At 46.2% G+C, this 19,822-nt stretch overlaps 1 long non-coding RNA gene across 1 annotated transcript; it reads left to right on the top strand.

Annotated features, from left to right (window-relative positions):
* The first annotated feature begins 11,571 nt into the window (after window positions 1-11,571).
* On the top strand, window positions 11,572-12,749 carry LOC127349286 (uncharacterized). The gene is made up of 3 exons (XR_007880183.2): window positions 11,572-11,802; window positions 11,899-11,956; window positions 12,047-12,749. It is a non-coding gene; the product is annotated as an uncharacterized lncRNA (long non-coding RNA).
* The last annotated feature ends 7,073 nt before the right edge of the window (window positions 12,750-19,822 follow it).

Here is a 19,822-nt window from a genome sequence, read left to right as displayed (position 1 = left end):
CTATGTGGAACATGTTTTATGAGCAATGAGAACATCTTTTTTGTAGTGTAGTCAAACATGGTTTAATTTTTGTGTGTTGCATTAATACTTATTGGCTTGTGCACATATGGCTTTAAAGAGGGAATGCGTGAACTCTCTACAGTCGTGCCGATGTATTGCCATGATTGAGTCCTTAACATAAAACTTTATGAAACAATGAATCCAGTCTTGATTCGTCAACTATGCATTTGTGACACATATTACATCATTTCGTGAACAATCAACTGGAATACCACGTCTAAGAAATTGTGAACTTGGCTTTACTTTCCTTTGGTACATGAACGGCATGGTAGGTCGACGTGCGCAACAAAATATGTGAAGTCGAGGACGTGGGCTTAGCCTAGTGGTTGGGGTTGCAGTGCCGCACCATAACGACTAGAGTTCAATTCATGTCACGGATGAATTAATAGTGTTCTAGCACCTTAACGCCAAGTCCCGCTTCTACTATATCAATAGTGTTCTAGTTCCTCCTAGCACTATTTCATTTTCTCGTTTCAGAAAAAAAAAACAATATGTGAAGTCTAGAGGGTCTCATCGGTGATCGTGCACAACAGTCTCTTCTACATTTTGCATTCGTCATCATCCTCCTAATGTACATTCATCATCACACCATATCTTGAAATGTACATTCATCAGGGGAAAGAGTGATTTGAGTTATTTAACGATCTTCAATAGATGGGAATAATTTAATGTCATAAACGCACAACTACAAGGTAGAAAGTGGAATTACTATTTAACAAAAATAGTAAGAACACTTCCGTGCATGTTGTTCAGTTTTTCTTTCTACTATGTTCAGTTTCTTTATTTCTTATCTATAAATAAGCTATATTTTGCGAAGGTATGATATTACAATGACAATGGTGTAACATGTCATAATCTAAACGTTAGTTTTAAATCTTACATGGCTTTTAGGTTTCCAAATGGTTTATCACGTGAAATCTAGCCGATGTGGTACCAAGATTAAGCCTAGTGTATGTGTTGGGGTTAAACTAAGCAAGGTAGGGCTCGAACACAATTCACGTCTTCAACAAGCTCCATGTCTCCCCCCCTCCACCGCCTTGAAGGGTCCACTTAATGGAAAAAAAATTAAGACGACCCATTAGCAAGTGAGATTTTCTTTATTTTAATTTCACTTTTTGTATAACAAAAATAAGTGTTTACAACTCTCACAAAAATACGATATTTATATATAACTTACAAAGTCAATTTATGAATGGAAAAAATAAGACAGTGAGCATTTTCTAAATCCATATGAAAATTTCTAAGTCACGGGTAAATATTTTTTTATTTTCAATAATACTTTGAAAATATCAAGTTTACATTTATTTATAAACAATTAATTCAATGGTTAAAAAAATCAACACTTGAACATATTTACAAGCATCAGGAACACTTTTTTTTTTGAATTGGTAAATATTATTTGGACACCCATGAAAACATTTTTTGAACGTCAGTAACGTTTTCTGAACCATGACAACATAGGCAAACGTCCTGAACATTTTTTGATCATTAACATCATTTTGACCATGAACTTATTTGTTGAAAAACCATGAATATTTTTACAATGTGAACCACCTTTTTAATACAAACGAGCGAATGAGAAAATAAAAAAAACATAAATGCTTAAAAATAAAAAGAATATATAAAACTAAAATCAAATAAAACAAGATAAACATAATAAAATTAAGAAACTATACAAAATAAAATTAATAAACTGCCTCAAATTGTTTTGCCGATTAGTCGGGTGTTTCACGTGCTGTGAGACACCCACACAGTTGTAGGCGGCGAATAGGATTAAGTGACTTTCACGCATATGTTACTCCACCTAACTCAATATATAGAGTAGCCGCACTAATTTATATTTGTTAGTCCTTGATAGATGGGCCCTTCGAGGCGACAAATCTCAGCCATGTGAATGGGTACGCGAGCGACTGGAGGGGAGTTGAATAGGCACTACTCAATCTTTTTAGTCTTTTTCAATTTTAGGCCATGTAATAACAAAGTAAAGTGAGAAACTCGAAAGTAAGGAGGTGATACAACCATACCGAATGGAGACGAGAGGCACGAGATGTTTTTCATAGTTCCTTCACAAGGGAAGTACGTCTACATTGGGGATGTGTGTACCAGAAAAGGCCACCACCCACAAAGGCGTCACCTTCTTCCCCCGGTGAGCACACACAAAGGTGTACCCACTTCTCCACTAAGCAAGGCCGGTCGATGTGGCTAAACTTCACACAAGGTTAGGAAAAGAATCCACATACAACTTGGAGGCTCCCAATAACATCTAGAGCTAGTAAAAGACCAAGCTAGCCTCTAAATGCACTCTGAACAAGGACCTCAACAAAAGGAGATCTAGGGTTCCAAAACCACAAAGGAAAAGCTAGGGGGAAACGAAATTTCTTTGGTAGATAGGTAGATCAGGCCCTGCTTCGTCGGTTCCCAAAGTTTGGCGTGATTTGGTTGGCTAGAGAGGGAGATCCACGCAATTGATGCTCAGCAACAATGGAGGAGATAGAGTGTTCTTCGTTTTTCTAACAGATAGATCTGAGGTGGGAGAAGGCGTGCCCTTTTATAGGTCGTACGCCAGAAATGGCCATTAACAGTCGAGGAGGGGGGAGGGGGGGTCATCGCGAGTTATGAACCCCCGGATAATCCAGGCTCAGTGATGAAGGCTATCGAGAGAGATCATCCCCCATCGACACTGGGAACTTTCAGGGGAAATTCGTGGCATATATTTGCCCCCTCGAGTTGACATTCTCCTATTGCGGGGTGAACTATACGACACATATTTGGACATTTGGCACCCCGGATGGTCCGGCCCCACATCTATGAGCAGGTCACGTTTCGGGCGCCTTCTGGGCATCCTAGTAAGGGGGATCCCCCCTCATCAGACCAGACTATCTGCCCCCTGATGTGGCCATACCTTATCGAGTACCCACTATTACCATACCAGGTGCGGTCCGCCTGAAGGATCACAATCGAAGCCCAGGAACCTCACGTGTAACACAAGAACTGGCCCGTACTTACCAGGAGGGATCAATGGGGAGGACAAGACACTCGATATGTACCTAGGTCATACCAGAGCCATCACGGCGACATTGTAACCCTAATCATCATCAAACAAGAGCAGACAAGCATCACGTAGGGTTTTCCCTCCGGGGGCTGAAGCTGGGTAAATCATCTCCCTTGTGTTGTGTTGTTTGCGTGCCGATGAATCCACCATGCCCCCCCTCATGATGGATTTTTTTTAAATGCTCTTGTTAATATAATAATTTGACCTGCAGTTTTACCTAAATTTAGCTATATGGCCCCCTCCAAGAATTTTTACATGAAGTTGGCCCCCCTTATATCACTTTCCTGGCTCCGTCCCTGCCAGCGCATCATCTTCCCTAAATTCCAAGTCCATAACTTATGGGCATTCTCGTGGTACCCCACATCACCCCTTTACTGGGAGTTTCCTTCTTTTTTTTTGCCTTCTCTCTTGCATTCTCCTCAACCTGTTGCACACACACACCAAAACAAAAACCTATCTCCTAGTCCTAGTGAAGACTAAAACTCGATGAAGACCTTTGAATTTTTGTGGGTCATCAACCGTCTCGTGCTTGAGTTAGGCGTTACAAGCGAGGAGCAGAAAACGATTGGCACCTGATTTCGCAGTTTTGTCATAGATCCGTGCGAGCGACTAGTTTAAGGATTGGCACCATGATTCATTTGTATCCTCAGTTTGGACTAGTTTAAAGATTCGAGGACCATGGGAAGGTGCTAGGCTACCTTATTCGATCCTGAAACGCTTTTTGATCCATTAGTTGTTATATACTCGTTTAGTTAATTATTACCTAACAATTCAATTTCCTTCGCAGATGTTTGTGGTTCATATTTTTGTCGGTAAAGGTGACGCCCTTAGCAGCAGGTATTCTTACCAAACTTCAAACAGCTTACTTCATTTGCTTTTGGTATCGTACGATGTGTTAGTAGAGATCAGATCAGTAGATAGTAGAACTGAGGACCTCAAGGCAGAAGTTGTCGTTTTATCGATACTTCAGGCATCTGGTATCCTTTCGAGTTCAGACAGCAGCCAGAAAAATTGCTAAGCAGCTGCAGGGTAGACAGTGCGACCGTCGACCGACATAATCTCCAGCATCTGTAATGTCCTCCATTGAATTGCAGGCTTCCAGTACGTTCACCTAATAATGTGAGCATGACTTGGATAACTGTATTCATGTTTCCACATAATTGTGCCAAAAAACAAGTCCTGCTTGTTTTAATTTGCGCCTTCTTTTCAAGTGTTCAATTTACTCTGAATCGTTTATAATCTGTTTGCAGTGTGAGTCAATCCGATGAGTTGCAAGATCCCATGATAACGTCAATAGACCGAAACATGTACTTAAGTACTTAATAGCTCTTGTCATTAAACCATGAATGTTCTGGTTAATTCGAGTGATGCTCCATTCCCCCTAATGCACTGCTTGGTTAATTCAGAGTGATGCCCCTTCATCGAGCGATATGCTTGATGAGCAACCCAAACCAACAAAAGAGTGATACCCCTTCACCCCTAATCACATGCCCCTAATGCTTGATTTACCTTTGCAGGCCTATTTCGCTAAGACAAGCATGCCTGGAGCCCTGGACGTCAGCTGAATTGACTTGCTTTTAAGCTCATTACTAGTATCTGTTTTATGCCGGCCGCCGAGGTGCGAGCAAACTCACCTGAAGAATGCTGAGCACCAATATTTAGGTTCATCAAAATGCATAGCAATGATGCACGAGGTGACCCATGAGGAGAAGATTCTGGTAAACTTGAAAGTGCATTTTGGCCTGAAGACATGATATGCGACAAGCCTGTTTTCATTATCTGACTAGCTGCAAGACTACAAATGAGCAACCGGCAGACGAACAATGATGGTGGTGCTTTACTTGAAAATTATTAGCAACTAAGAACGTTCATTCAGTTGATTTAGCTTCAAAAAGAATGTACTCATTGTAACTTGAAATTCATACTCATTGTAATTTTTGCACTCCTACTAGAGATAGCCTACCTGCACACCATCTGAGGATCAATCCACTTGGCTGCTAACTCTTGACAATCAGCATGTGATGATCTGAATGGAATGAAACAAAAAATGCGAGATAAGAGCTCCAACATGCAATAGTTGTTTGCACTTGAGCCTGTGGGAAATTTAAAGCTTGTAGATTGTCAAATCTCGAGTGCCATGAAAATAATGCACTATTACCTGCGCATCCGCACAATGCTTGTTTGGACATTGTTCGTGTTCAGAGGTATATAATGTTACATGTTAGAGTTAATGAGAAAATAGGATCAGAAATCAGAGATGTGGGGATGAGCATCTAGCAGGAAAGCGGCTACCTGCCACTTCAACTGAAACCCTGGACCGTCGGATAACTGAAATGATCTTGCTGTCTCGGTTTTCTACTTGACAGGTTCAGAAAAAAGAGCTCACAGTGTTTGTTTGCTTCATTATCCTGTTGTGAGAATATCCATGAAATTATTATGGCAACTTCTGGCAATACAGTATGTTTGTGTTTTTGTTGGAAAGAAGTATAACATCGAACTAAACTATGGGGTCACTAGATAAGTTGCAAGATTAGTTGGCATATAATAACTGTTTAGTACACAAAACCGTAGGAGAAAATTTCCGTATAAGGTCTTTGTATTCACCGAGTTGAACCGCGTTTGAGATGCAGATCATGCTGTAGTTTTGCACCACTAAGAGCATCTGGAGCTGGTCCGTTCCCGGAAATCTGGAGCGAAGAAAAAAACTCCCTGGCACTGGCAGAGCATTGGTGGGAAGACCAAGACATGGATGTCATGTCCCAGTGGTCGGAGCCGGCTTTGGCGGTGACCACCACCTCCTTGTACGGCAACGGGGACGGCCGGGAACCAGACCCAGACGACGATGCAGGAGGAGGAGGAGGAGGCAGCGCATACCGTGGCTCGCATGGCGACGAAAGAGCTCGTGCTGGTGGTACACGGGCGCGAGCGACGGGAAGTGGACGGCGACGCGGGTGAAGGGGTGGAGCACGCGCGCAGACGGCGGCGGCGCGCTTGTGGAGGAGCACGAGGTGGCCGTCGCTGAAGCCGACGATCTGGAAGGGCCGGACCTCGGGGAGGCGGACGCGGAGGCGCCGGGCCGTGGGCGTGTGGAGCAGGATGACGATGCCGGTGCCGCGCGTGTCCTCCGGGCACGGGCGGTGCACGCTCCACGGCTTGGCCCGTATATCCATAGGCTCCGAGCAGACGGCGCGGAAGACGACATAGTCCGCCGAGGAGGCGCTCCGTGACGAGATCGACTATGTCTCTGGGGAGGGACGTGCCTGCTCTGGCCTGCCGCGTTTGCCGATGGCGGCGGCGCAGGCATCTGATTTGCGCTTCTTTCTTCCCATCGCGTACAGGCCGCACTCGCGGCACGGATTCCTTGTTCCAGTCGACCGGCTTGATCGATCGGATCCTCCCCGCTGCCGCTCCGTCCTTGATCGGAAAATCAGCGTTTTTCAATTCCAAGGAATGAGGAATTGACAACCGCCGACGTTGATCGTTGATGGGTTTGAGTTGAACCGGATTCATGGTCACCACATACTCTAGCTGATGTCCAGCTGATTTTTATCCTTCTTGGTATAGATACTTAAATTTACCAAATGCCATCACTTTACGTGTGGAACCAAAAACCACCACATTTCGCTAGGTTCTTGGCAGAAGACACTAATTGCCAATTCACAGCGAATTGATGTCATTTCTGATTGACGGGCCCACCTGTTAGGTCACAGTCATATGCTTCCATAGACCCCTAAATCTCAAAACAATGTACCCGAAGAGGTATCATTTAATCTCAGTCATCCTACCCCTGATCCTGAAAAGTTACCGTTTAATCTCAACTGTTTCTGTGTTTCACTCAGGAAGATAGCTCTTTAGTGATATATACTCTTTTGAGATTTGAGGAGCGTGTTTGGTAGACTAAGGGAAATGGCATGGGAGTTTAGAGGAGGGAGTTTAGCAGGGAATAATGTTTGGGAAGTTGATTATTAGTCCAAGTCCCTTGTTTGGTTCGTTCATGGGATTTAGCGAGGGCAACCTGATAGGAATTAACATTCACATGTTTGGTTCGTGGCTTAGGGAAAGAGAAAAACGCTTCGTGGAAAGTGGGCAGCTTACTTAGATGTACTTTTAACATCTTTCTTTTTCTTGCGAAGGAAACAAAATGATAGGTCTCGACCCAAGGGTGGCGTCAAACTGATAAGAAAAAGGACTAACATAAGTAAGGGGTCTATTGGGTGGAGATAGGAACAAGACCAGAGAACGAACCTTAGATCCAGTTCCTTTAGATACTCACACTACTAGGACGGAGGGACTGCCTTGGGGAATGAACGCGCTAATTCCCAATACCTAGTCCAATTACCAGCGCACCCCCCGGTCGTGGTATCGTCAAGGCATATGGCATAGGATGGCTAAAGAAGGTGGTTCCTGCTATGGCCTACGGTGGTATCCGGATGCGGGTATGAGCACGAGCGACACGACGACGTACCCAGGTTCGGGGCCCTCGTATGGAGGTAACACCCCTACTCCTGCTCTAGAGTGTATAAGATATACCACAGTACAATGGTGCTCCTTGAGCTGTATCCGGCTGCTCGGGGAGGCTAGAGGTAGACGAAAGTCTCTCTTCCCGAGCGGTACTAAGTGTGAGAATGTGAAGTGATCAATCGCCCCCCGCGTAGGAGGGGTTGCCCAGCTTATATAGACGCTGGCATTTTACATAGAAGTCCCTATGACCTACTGGCCGGCTCCGCCGGCTCCGGCTTTATCGCTCCTTCCCGAGGCGCTGGCGTCACTGGCCGTTGAGGCTTGTCCGTCCTTCTGCCGAAGTTAGCGGGGACATGACGTGCCAAGCGACGTGGGGGAGTTGTCCCTGTCGGCACCGGTAGCCTGTAGCGTACGGCGCAGGCTAGGCCACGACGGCCTGTCCGACGTGGGGCACTGTTGCTCCACAGTGCCCCTTACTTTACGAGAGATGAGATCAGCGTGGACTTCTGCACTCGGATCGCCTTTCCAGTTCTTTCTCCTGCAAGGCTCACCAGCCGGGAGCCGGTCAGGGAGAAACAAACCAAGCCGGACATGGCACGTAGAAGCCGGTCCAGCCACAGCGCAGACGGACGTGGCCAAGCCGACGTAGGTCTAGGGTTAGCCGGCTCGCAAGGCAGCCGGCCACGGCTCTAGCCGGCTGCTCCTCAGCCAGCCTTTGCCGCGGGCGAGCCGACCTCGAGCCAACTGTTCCTAGTCCTTTGCCATACTCGGGGTCTTCCCCCCGACCCCCCCCCCCCCCCCCCCGCGCGTGGGTAAGAGATTTGAGGGAGTTTGGCCCGTGAACTCCTCTTCCCCTGCCCCGAACCAATCAAGGGAAGGTAAGTCGCTACCTCCATCCCAAGGCTTAAGGCCTATATTTTTTCAGAAAGTCAAACGAAGTAAAGTTTGATCAAACTTTGTAGATATCATATGAAAATATATTTCATTATATATCTAATGATATTGATTTTATATCATGTTAATGATTTTTGATAAAAACTTAGTCACTTAACATAGTTTGACTTTCTGAAAAAAAATAAGCCTTAAGCCTTGGGATGGAGGTAGTAGCCCTCAAACTCCCATTCCCTGCATTTCATTCCCACGAAACAAACACGCTGGAGGGTCTATGGAAGCACAAACCTGACAAGGACTAGGGCCCACTTGTTAGACCAATTAGAAATATCTAAATATGTCAAAACAGTAGCCTCGAGATGGATATCCAAAAAAAAGTTGGAGGTTGTCTCCTTCGACGCAGAGACCACCACCAGGCCATGGCCTGGTGTCCATGCGTTGTTGTTGTCTACATCGAGCCCTTCCCCGCCATGGCCGAGCTCGGCAAGCTCGGGACGCCACACTCATGTGGCTCCCCCACCAGGCCGTGAGCAGGGGGAGCGGCGGGCGGAGGCCCTCGGCGAACCCAGGGCCACGACGGCGACACTCGGCCCTGAACAGGGGGCACGGCGTAGGCCCTCAACGTTGAGCCCAAGGGCAGGACCACGACGCTCGACCCCGAACAGGGAGGCACGACAGATGCCTCGGCGGCGTGCCCAGACGCGCGCCGATGGCACTTAACCTCGAGCAAGTAGCGCGGTTAAGGGTGGCGCTTGGTCGTCGGCAGGCGAGCGCACGAGGCAGGGGCGAGCTCATCGGACTCGTCTTCGTGCGGCCAGGAGCGTCATTGGTAGGAGGAGACACTAAGCTTGGCCAAGATGTGGATGTGGCGCATAGAGAAAACATCAGGGCGCCGGCGGCAGGGAGTCATATGAATGCTATTGTCCAGTTGGTGATGGGGGAGCTTGAGAGGAGACGGTGGGGGAGGTCATGCGTTGAGCGTGGAGAGGAGATCTAGCCGGATTTCGTGATGTGGATCTGGCCGGAGCCAGGAAGAAGACCAGTTCCTAGTTTTTGGTTTTCTTATTTTTTATCGATATATCTTGATTTCCTAATATTACGACAAGTGGGCCCTAGTCCACGTCAGCAAATTGGGCATGACAGGTGGGTCCCATCAGTCAGAAATGGCATCAATTTGTTGTCAATTCGTGATTATTGTCTTTCACCAAAAACCTAACGAAATGTGGTGATTTTTTGTTCCGCAAACGTAAAAAAAGATGATATTTGGCAAATTTGAGTATCAAAATGGTGGTTTTATGCTACTAACTCGCTCAACTGTCTCCTCTCATCTTGATCTAGCACTGCAAATTATTACGGGAACACAAACATCATTAGCAACGACAAAATAATCTATATGACATTCTCTCTTTTGCTGCCTACTCGAGCAACTAAACTCCAGCCTTAGGGTGGGAACTCCTGCTTCAAAGAAAATATCCAGCCTTAGGGTGGAGTCCGCAGCTGCCACTCTTTTGCCCTGATCTTCTTCCACAATTCCTTGAAAGATTGAGGTATAAAGTGGTACTCGTGAAACATGAGGCCTTTAGTCCACTCATGCGGGTGGCAGAAGGTGAGGAGATGATCGACGATGGTGAAAGGGCGCACCGAGGGGCGGATCCTCCTCTCCCGGTCGTGTACCTGGCATTCAGCCGCCAACTCCTCAGACATGCCGGTGGTGAGCGAGTGCATCAGAACAGGGTGGAGGTTTGTGGAGAAGTAGATGGAGTTACCGCTCAGCGAAGGTACATCCCTCACCGAGACTGAGATGCATCCGGTCTTGCTGAGAAACAGCGCCCGCTCGCCGAGACACATCACTGGCGTCAGCTTCCGGTGGCTGCTGTTATTGTTCAGGTCCACCTGGTACAGCTTGAAGCTTAGCTGGTTAAACCACTTACCCGCTCTTGACTGTAGTAAGAGTAAAGGACGAGCACGAGCGAGGTGATGGCTAAGGACGAGCAGCAACCGTCCACCGACCTCCACGAGGAGCATCTCGTAGAGGCCGTTGATATAGGGAACACGAGCAACCAGATCATGACCTAGTGGTGGAGTAGGGTACAACTGGATGATGTCAAAGAAGCCTGGCAGGATGGCATAGAGCCTTTCTTGGAAGAGCAAGGCGTTCCTGAAATAGAGCTTTCGGTAGAGGATCTCCCAGCGGTCCGATCCGGCCTCTGCCACGGCTACCAGCTGCGTGTGCGGGAACCAGACCACGACGGCAATGGAGGAGGAGGTCATGCTCATGCATACCGCGGCGTTCATGGTACGGAAAGAGTCCATGTCCCTGATGAACTCGTGGTACACTGATGCGAGCGACGGGAAATCCACGGCGGCGCGTGTCAAGGGGTTCAGCACCCTCACCGCGGCACTGCGCTTGTGCACGAGGACCAGGAGGCCGTCGCTGAAGCACACGACCCTGTAGCCCCGGAGCTTCGGAAGGCCCACAAGGAGGCGCATGCCCGTGCGCGTATGGAACAGGGCCATCTCGCCGGCCTCTTCCGGGCGGACCGCGTCGCCGTCGCACAGCGCGATCCAGCCTCGCGGGCGGTTGCGCGGGTCGTGCTCGCCGGGAGGGGGCGTGCAGGCGCGCCAGGCCGAGCAGACGGCGCGGAACAAGATGTAGCCCGCGATGTCGCTGTCGTCCAGGAGGCGGCCGGTCACGAGGCCGACTATGTCGGTGGCGAGAGACGCCCAGCCGCCGCTTGCCTGCTCCGGCCGGCGGCGCTTGCGGGCGTCGAGCGGCGCCGCCAAGGAGGCATCTCTGCGCCTTTTCCCCATCCGGCTTTGCTCGATCGGGATGACCACGAGAGGGATTAGATTCGATCGACATGAATCGTGGTGAAATTCGATAGTCTACACTACTTAAAAAGGAGGAATAGGTTCCTTATTCTGCCAGCCGTATTACGACCAATCTTTTCGTCGTCCTTGTCGTAGTCCCGTTCCGCATGCGCCTATCTGGGCCGCGCCAACATGGGCTTCGTCCCTCTCACCGAATCTCTTGTCGCTGCCCGAATATAGGGCAAAATATAAATCATGGTTTTCAACTTCTCAGGAGGTTTTCAACATAGGGCAAAATGAAATTCTCAGGGGGACGAGGGCCGCCACTCTTGAAGCCACCGCGGAAAGAACAAAGAGGGGATGCCTCCCCAATTCACTCCACATCCAGCAGATCCACGCTAGGTAGAGAGAGGGGCGGGCAGAGGGATAGTGTGGAAGGCTCCCCAGGCTGAGGTAGAGGTGGTGCCTGGAGGCGCATGACGCTTCCTTGATGCCCTCCACAGGTCAGCAGGAAGGACATGCCACTGGTACGCGCTTTGTTCTACTTTGCCGGTTCTACTCTGCCTCCAAATCCAGCTAATCTGCAGTCGCTGAGCAAGATGATTGATTCGTGTGGATTTCAGGTTCGACCACAACTGGAAGAAGATAGAGGAGCATGTCCGCACAAAGACTACGGTACAGGTAATTCCGAATTCAGATTCGATCAACACACCTCATGATTACATGTATTCAACACATGCATGTAGTCATGCTCAGAAGTACTTTCTTAAGGTGCGGAATCTAGGTGTCGCCGCCGGGGCTGCCGCACCCAAGTCATGCTCAGAAGTACCTCAATGTTTGTATGACACAAACACCGGTAAGAGTAACACAGGTACAACATTCAAAATCTACTAACTTGTCTAGCAAAAAAAATACATTTAAGTTGCCTCCGCAAATGCGAGAGCTGATCATAACTTTATGGGTACATCTTATTTGGTTACTTTTTGTGTTATTTTTTAAGAATTTTATGTATGTAAGTGTGCCAGACTTGCTGATGCATGTGCTTTCAGTTTTATAGTGGAAGAAAATAATTGTTTGATCGAAGCTATCTTACGAAGCTTCTGCCTACCCTATAAAATGAGTAGTTGCAATAAAATGCCACTTGTGGGAGGAAAGATACGAGAAATAATGATAGGTTTTAGAGCAAATGGTTGTATGCATTGGAGAAATTTTTATAATGTAATTTTGTATACCTATGCTACTCATATAATATTTTTTTATTAAGAATATCTACCAATGTATAAAAAAACAGAGGCACTATACTTTATTCTTCTGTTTGCATTTGTTGGGATCAGAAAAGTTGTTCTTGTTATAGACACACTTACACAATGAAACTGCTGCTAATTGTGTTATGCAAAGATGGCCAACATGGTGGAAGATCCCACATGATGGGTTGAAATGGGTAAAACGGACAGAAAGAACACATGTTGGTCTTTGAAGGGATTAAGAAGGATAAAAATGTCATATATAGGATTGGATATCCAAAAACTAAGTTAGAAATATATCATCCTTCTTTATATTTTGCTTTCCGGTGGCAACGCACGGGCATTTTAACTAGTACATAAAAACAGAGCCAAGTGCGGACGGCTCGGCTTGCTTGTTTTGGTCGTGTCGTATGTCTTTCCAACTCTGCGTAACCCTGCGCGTATATTATCATGGATCAGATGAATCGAGGATTTAGTCACTCGTGGATCCTTGGTTGAAATTCTCCAATTAATCGAGCAAGAACGATGGGAAGGAAGCGCAAGGATGGCTCCTTGTTGGCCGCGCGGATCGGCGCCACAAGCGCCGCCGGCCGGAGCATGCAAGCGGCGACTGGGCGTCTCTCCCCAGCGACATAGTCCAGCTCGTGACCGACCGCCTGCTCGACGGCGGCGACATCCCGGACTACGTTGACTTCCGTGCCGTCTGCTCCCACTGGCGCGCCTGCACGGAGCCAATGGATCTCCGGGCAGACTCGTGGATCGTGCTTTGCGACGGCGACGGCGTGTGGCCTGAGGACGCGCGCGAGATCGCCCTATTCCACACGCGCACGGCCAGGCGCCTCCGTGTCCGCCTTCCCAAGCTCCGGGGATACAGGATCGTCGGCTTCAGCGCGGGTCTCCTTGTCCTCCTGCACAAGAGCTCCGCCGAGGTCCGCGTGCTGCACCCCTTCTTCAGCCGCGTCACCGTCGACTTCCCGTCGCTCGGGCCCGCGTACCGCGAGTCCATCAGGGACAGGAGCTCTTTCCGCGCGATGCGGGCCTCAGTGTGCAGGGCAGCCTCTTCGTCCTCCTCCATCGCTGTCGTCATCTGGTTCCCGTACACGCCGGTGGTGGTTGCCGCCGAGGCCGGCTCGGACCACTGGGGCATCCTTCACCGAGCGCTCTTCCTCTGGAACACCTTGGTCTTCCAAGGAAGGCTCTACGGCAGCATGAATGATGGCTCATCCGATATTGTGCAGCTGTACCCTCCCACAAGCCGACCATCGCCAGCGCCAAAGCTCGGTCTTCCCGCGGTTGTCGCTCGCGTTCCCAAGACCTCCGACCACCGCATCCTCCTCGTAGAGTCCGATGGAACGATTCTGCTCGTTGTCCAGCATGTCGTGGCCCCTGCAAACTCGGCAACCAAGTGGTGGGAACAGCAAGGCTTCAAGATGTACGCGGTGGACCTGGACAACGACGGCTGCAATTGGAGGCTGACGCCGGTGCGCAGCATCGGCGACCGCGCACTGTTCCTCAGCAACGACGGAGGATGCCTGTCCGTCTCCGCCAGGGATCTCCCTTCGCTTACCAGAAACTCCATCTACTTCTCCGTCAACTCCCACCCCGTCGTGATGCACTCCCTCACAACCGGTTTGTCCGAGGACTTGGCGGCGGAATGCCAGATACACTACAGGAAGGAGAGGATCCGCCCCTCAGTGCGCCCTTTCACCATCGCCGATCATCTCCTCGCCTTCTGCCATCCTCGAGAGTGGACCAAAGGCCTTATGTTTCACGAGTACCATGTCATACCTCAATCTTTCACACAGCTGCGGAAGAACATCCATGCAAAAGAGTCGCAACAGCGGTTTCGACGTACTCCACCCAATTTGCCGTCGGAGTCCAAGACGAAAATACAGCAGGAAGAAAAAGCTATCGACGAGACGATGAAATTGCTAGCAACAGAGATGGAACATGCGGCGATGAGTCTTGCAGAATCGACCAGATTGCTAGTAGAAACGAGTATAAAGCTGGGAGATGCACTCAAGGGTCTAGTTTGCATAATGAATGCGTTTGGTAGAAAAGCTTTTTGAAGTATTTGAGCAATACCACGGTTTTAATTATTTTAATGATATGTTTGGCTGTAACTAAAAATTGAAGTATTGATAATTTAGTGTCTCTCAAACTGTGAAATTTTTGAAGTATTGAAAAAACTTATAGAATCCTAGGATCAACTAAGTGTAGATCTAGCCGGGTAGTCTGTGCCTATGAAATGTGCAGGTACTGTGTTGCCGAGAGAGAGAGAGAGATAGATGGAGAGGTGTACCTTCTCCCTGGCTCCACGAACCAGAGGAATTGGACATGACAACCAGGTGAGGGTGACAGCGTGAGCGAGGCAGTGGCGGCGACGGTGCTTCCCGTCGCTACAGTGCTCCCTAGAGCGGTAGGGGATGTCGGTTCAACCTCGTAGTGCATGCCACCGGCCCCCACCTTTTATATAACGCCGACGATAGGGGCCCACAACCATGAGGGTTGGGCGCCCCCGATCAGTGCGCAGGTCAAAGGTGACCGGTGGGCCGTTGGGCCCACTCACCCTAACATTTTCCTCCTTGATCTCAACATATAATTTTAACTTTATACTTTTTATTTACTTTACACGTTTCATCACTGATTAGTACGTAGAGCATGTTTCATCATCACAGATATGCCGATAGAATCAGACAGCTGCAACATACCTCTCTGTTTTGAAACAAATTATGTTTCTTTTCGGGTCTATCATAATCCAGGAATCATAGGCTTTCCCTTAAATCTATGCCGGCTAAGTGTTTCTTCAACAAACTGGGCGGTAAGCCTTTCGTGAGCGGATCCGCAAATATATCCTTTGTCCTTATATGCTCGAGACTTATAGTGTGATCATGGACTTTATATTTCACAACATAATAGTTTACCTCCATTGGTTTTGTAGCATTACTCGACTTGTTGTTGTGAGTATAGAATACTGCAGGCTGGTTGTCGCAGTACATTTTTAGTGGTTTGTCAATACAATCTACCACTTTCAAGTAGGTTATAAATTTCTTTAACCATATTGCATGCCTCGTGGCCTCATAACATGCAATAAATTATGCATACCGTGCCAGAGAGAACACGTATTCTGATGTGGAGTTTCTATCATGCATCTTTGTCTCCCGCAAAATATGCATGTTAATACCCTCTTATTGATAGGGAATTGGATCTTCCATATGTTAGCATCTATCCTTTGTGCCTTTCACATAACTCAATGCTTTCTTTACCATCTTCCAGTGCTCTATGCCTGGATTTTCTTGATATCTACCGAGTACCCAGTGATAAAAGCTAAGTCAGGACAAGTGCACACTTGTGCATACTATAGGCTTCTAATATGTAATAACCCAGAATATAGGAACATCGAAGGGTAGATTTAGAAATGAGATGTGCTTTTCATCGCAAAACGAGGGAAATTTCCGCGCCTTATTGCAACTAAACCTAAGAGGGATCGAGGTTCTCTCTCAATTGCAATTAGGGTTAGGCAATCTGAGATATGAAATTTCAACATGATCTCTTTTGTATCTTGTTGATTTTGGGAGTTGATGTCATTTGACAAGTTATAATGAATTTATAACTCAAAGTAAAAAATGATAAACAAGATAGACTTTGAATTATGAATTTAGAATTCAAATACATTTCATAATTCAAACACATTTCATAAATTCAAGTCAATTTGAATTTCAAATTGAAAAACGAATACACAAATATTTATAAGTAATTATTACATATACAAATTGAGCTCATAAGTAAAATTTGAGCTTTATTGATCATACACACATAAATACAAAGTCTTTACAATATTCTTGATACAAGAAGTGAATGAATATGAACAGAAAATAAAAAAGAAGATTACATTATTTGATGCTAGACTAAATCCTAAAATTAATGGCATGGAAGAATTGTTCCTTAAGGTCATATTCACCTTAAAAACCTACAAACATAGAGAGAAATGCTATACACAAGGTTAAATGGTGAGACAGTAACCAACCAGGGGTAAACCAAGTGTCATTGATACTTGTGTCTGTCCAAAATCCTGGACAACACAAGGATAGGATCAACAGCAGACCAAACTTGAGCACACCAGGGGGCTCAAGTTTCACCACAGAGCTTCACAACTCATGAAGGAGATGTGCAGCAACAGCACATCACCCACAGGTGAGTCACCAGCCAAGCAGGGCTGTGTGTCAAAGCCAGAGAGAAAGCACAGCAGGGATAAATAGGGTAGAAACCCTAGAAACCAAGTATCAGTCGACCAGGTCACCATTCAGCAAGCCACAACCAAGAACAGCAAGTGTTCATCACAAGTTCTTGCTCAAGAACAACACCAACCATCACTGAACCCAGATATCCATCCATAATCACCAAACAGAACTCAACAGAAACCATGGGTACATGAACAAGACATTCAGGAGCTAGGAGGAGAAGGACAAGTCACCAGAACCCCAAGCAACTGCACAACTGCAGTTGATCTTAAACATCTAGGAGCTAGAGATAGGTATACCAAGTTCCTGAATTGGATCCAATGGATCCAAACCATCATTTATGCATGACACAGGTCATGGTTTGAGCAGATGCTCAAGGGGTGATCATCACTTGGTATAACCAAGGATCACTGGCAGAAACAAAGGGAGCCAATCGAACCTATCTTTGTGCATATGAACAAGGACAAATGCACAGAAGTGCACACAAGCATGCACACATGCACAGAAAGCACCAGTAGAAGATTACAGGTTATAAATATGTAATAACCCAGAACATAGGAACAACGAAGGGTAGATTTAGAAATGGGATGTGCATTTCATCGCAAAACGGGGGAAATTTTCGCGCCTTATTGCAACTAAACCTAAGGGGGATCGAGGTTCTCTCTCATTTTGCACTTAGGGTTAGGCAATGTGAGTTAGGGCAATTTCGACATGATCTCTTTTGTATCTTATTACTTTGGGGAATGATTGCATTTGATAAGTGTCAAAATCTTTAACAATAAACATCACACAATATAAGTAATGAATTCATAATTCAAACACAAGTTATAATTCAAATCACTTTGAATTTCAAAGTGAATATCAAATACAATATTTAATCAAGAATATAAACATTACATAATACCCAAAAGCTCATAAACAAAACTTGAGCTTTATTGATATAAACACAAATTACAAAGTCTTTACAATATTCTTGATACAAGAATTGAGAAATAATGAACAGAAATAAAAAGAGGAAAATTACAAGTCTGTTCTAAACTAAAACCTATACTAAGTGGCTTGAGGATGATCTTCTGGTCATAATTCAAACCTGCAACATAAATAACAAGTGCTAGACCAGAATGTATGTGTTAGCAATTTCAGTTTGGACAGTTAACACAAATCACAGAAATTCAGTTTGGACAGTGAAACTATCACTGCACACGTGTGCTTGTCCAAATTCCTGGACAGCACAAGATAAGACCAGGCAGACCAAAACTGAGCAGCCACAGGGGCTCAAGTTTCAGCATATGAAGGTTGTTGCTAACCAAGCAACAGCAGGGCAATGCAAGGGGTGAGTCACAAAGTAACCAGGCCTTGTGTGTCATGGCCAGGGTAGAAGTAGGGAGCATATAAATAGAACACAAACCCTAAAACCTTGACAGTCGACAGATAAGATAATTCACCAGGTAAGGGTGAAGCTAGAACCAACACAAGTTCATCCAGTTCATACTCAAGAACAGCACCAACACACAACCACTTAGCCACCAGGAATCATGGTGACCTGAGAAGATCAACCAGAACCTGGAGGTGAAGGGCTGTGCACAAAACCCCAAGTCTGCAACAACAAAACATCTCATACTAGGAGCTGGAACAAGGTATACCAAGTTCCTGGACAGATCCAATGGATCTTATCCATAATATATGCATGAGATAATCATGGGATTGAGCAGATGCTCAAGTGGGTAGATCATCACTTGGTTTTCACCAAGGATTACTGCCAGTCTAAAAGCCACTAAAAATAGAAATCATCTAGATACAGATCTTGTACACAGAAGCTAGTAATCATGCACACATGCACACACTAGCAAGATCATATGCACAGACAGCACCAGTAGATGTGTTGCAATGAATAGCAGCTAATACAGACTACACAGTAAACCCTGAGCTAGTAACCATCAGTAAACCCTAGATTTCATCAGGCAAGCATATTGGCATTCATATCTAGTATGATCCCCAAATATGCAAGCAAAGGTTGAGTAGCCACAAGATCCAATTAAATAGGTGAGCAACCAATCAGTAGCAAGGCTACTGAGGTCACATCACACTTAGCACCAAATAAAAGAAAGCCAACTATAGCACATCATTATCCAGGAATGGATTCAGATTCATTTGCTTGCTAAACAATCATGAATAGCAGATTCATTTGCAAGCAAGTCATTTAAATCATTACTGCATAAGCAGTTCATCATAACTTAATTAATACAAGCATGAATTTATCACAGATCCATGCTTAGTACCGATGATAGCATAATATAAGGCAACACAGTTTAATCACTGCATAATAGTTACTGGATCTAGTCCAGTAAGCTTGAATGAGCAACAGCACAAATAAGCAGCAGCATAGTGATGCTTGAGCATCAGCATCAACAAGGAAAATGAATCACTTAGCCATAGAATTAATCAGTAAGCCAACACTGACATTTAATTGATCAATTGGATCAATTGAATCAAGTCAAGCTATACAGATAGGTTAGCCAACAAGCAATGGATGATCCCATGGATCATTAGCTTACACAGGAAGCACAGAAGCATTTCACAAGCACCACTGGCAAACATTAGTGTCACTGATGCACCACAGTACACCTAGACAAGCAAGTATGACATGCCAGTAAGAACAAGCAAGCCATAAACAAGGATAGCATGGCATAGCAAGCTCTTAAGTAAGCACAGCAGAGCATAGCAAGATTAGAGTAGGCTAGGAGCAGCAGATAAGCAAGCAGAGCATGAACAGCAAGCAAGACAACACTGGCCAGTACCAGAAATGGGTGCTTTGGCCATGAGCTTGCAGCAAATGTAAGTATAGACAGATTAAGCAGCCATGGCAGAGCTCTGTGTGATCACAGGATCACCAGAGAGCAATGTTGAGAAAATCGCTTATCGGGTTCAACTCGGTCGGCTGACGATTAGCGATTAATAGGCAAATCGGACGATTAATCGGGCGATAAATGAGTTAATCGGACGATAAATGAATTTATCGGCTAATCGGTGACCACTGAATAGGGATTAATCGGGCGATTAAT

This window comes from Lolium perenne, chromosome 4 (assembly GCF_019359855.2).
Source record: "Lolium perenne isolate Kyuss_39 chromosome 4, Kyuss_2.0, whole genome shotgun sequence".
NCBI lineage: Eukaryota > Viridiplantae > Streptophyta > Magnoliopsida > Poales > Poaceae > Lolium > Lolium perenne.
This window is presented reverse-complemented; position numbering and strand designations above follow the sequence as displayed.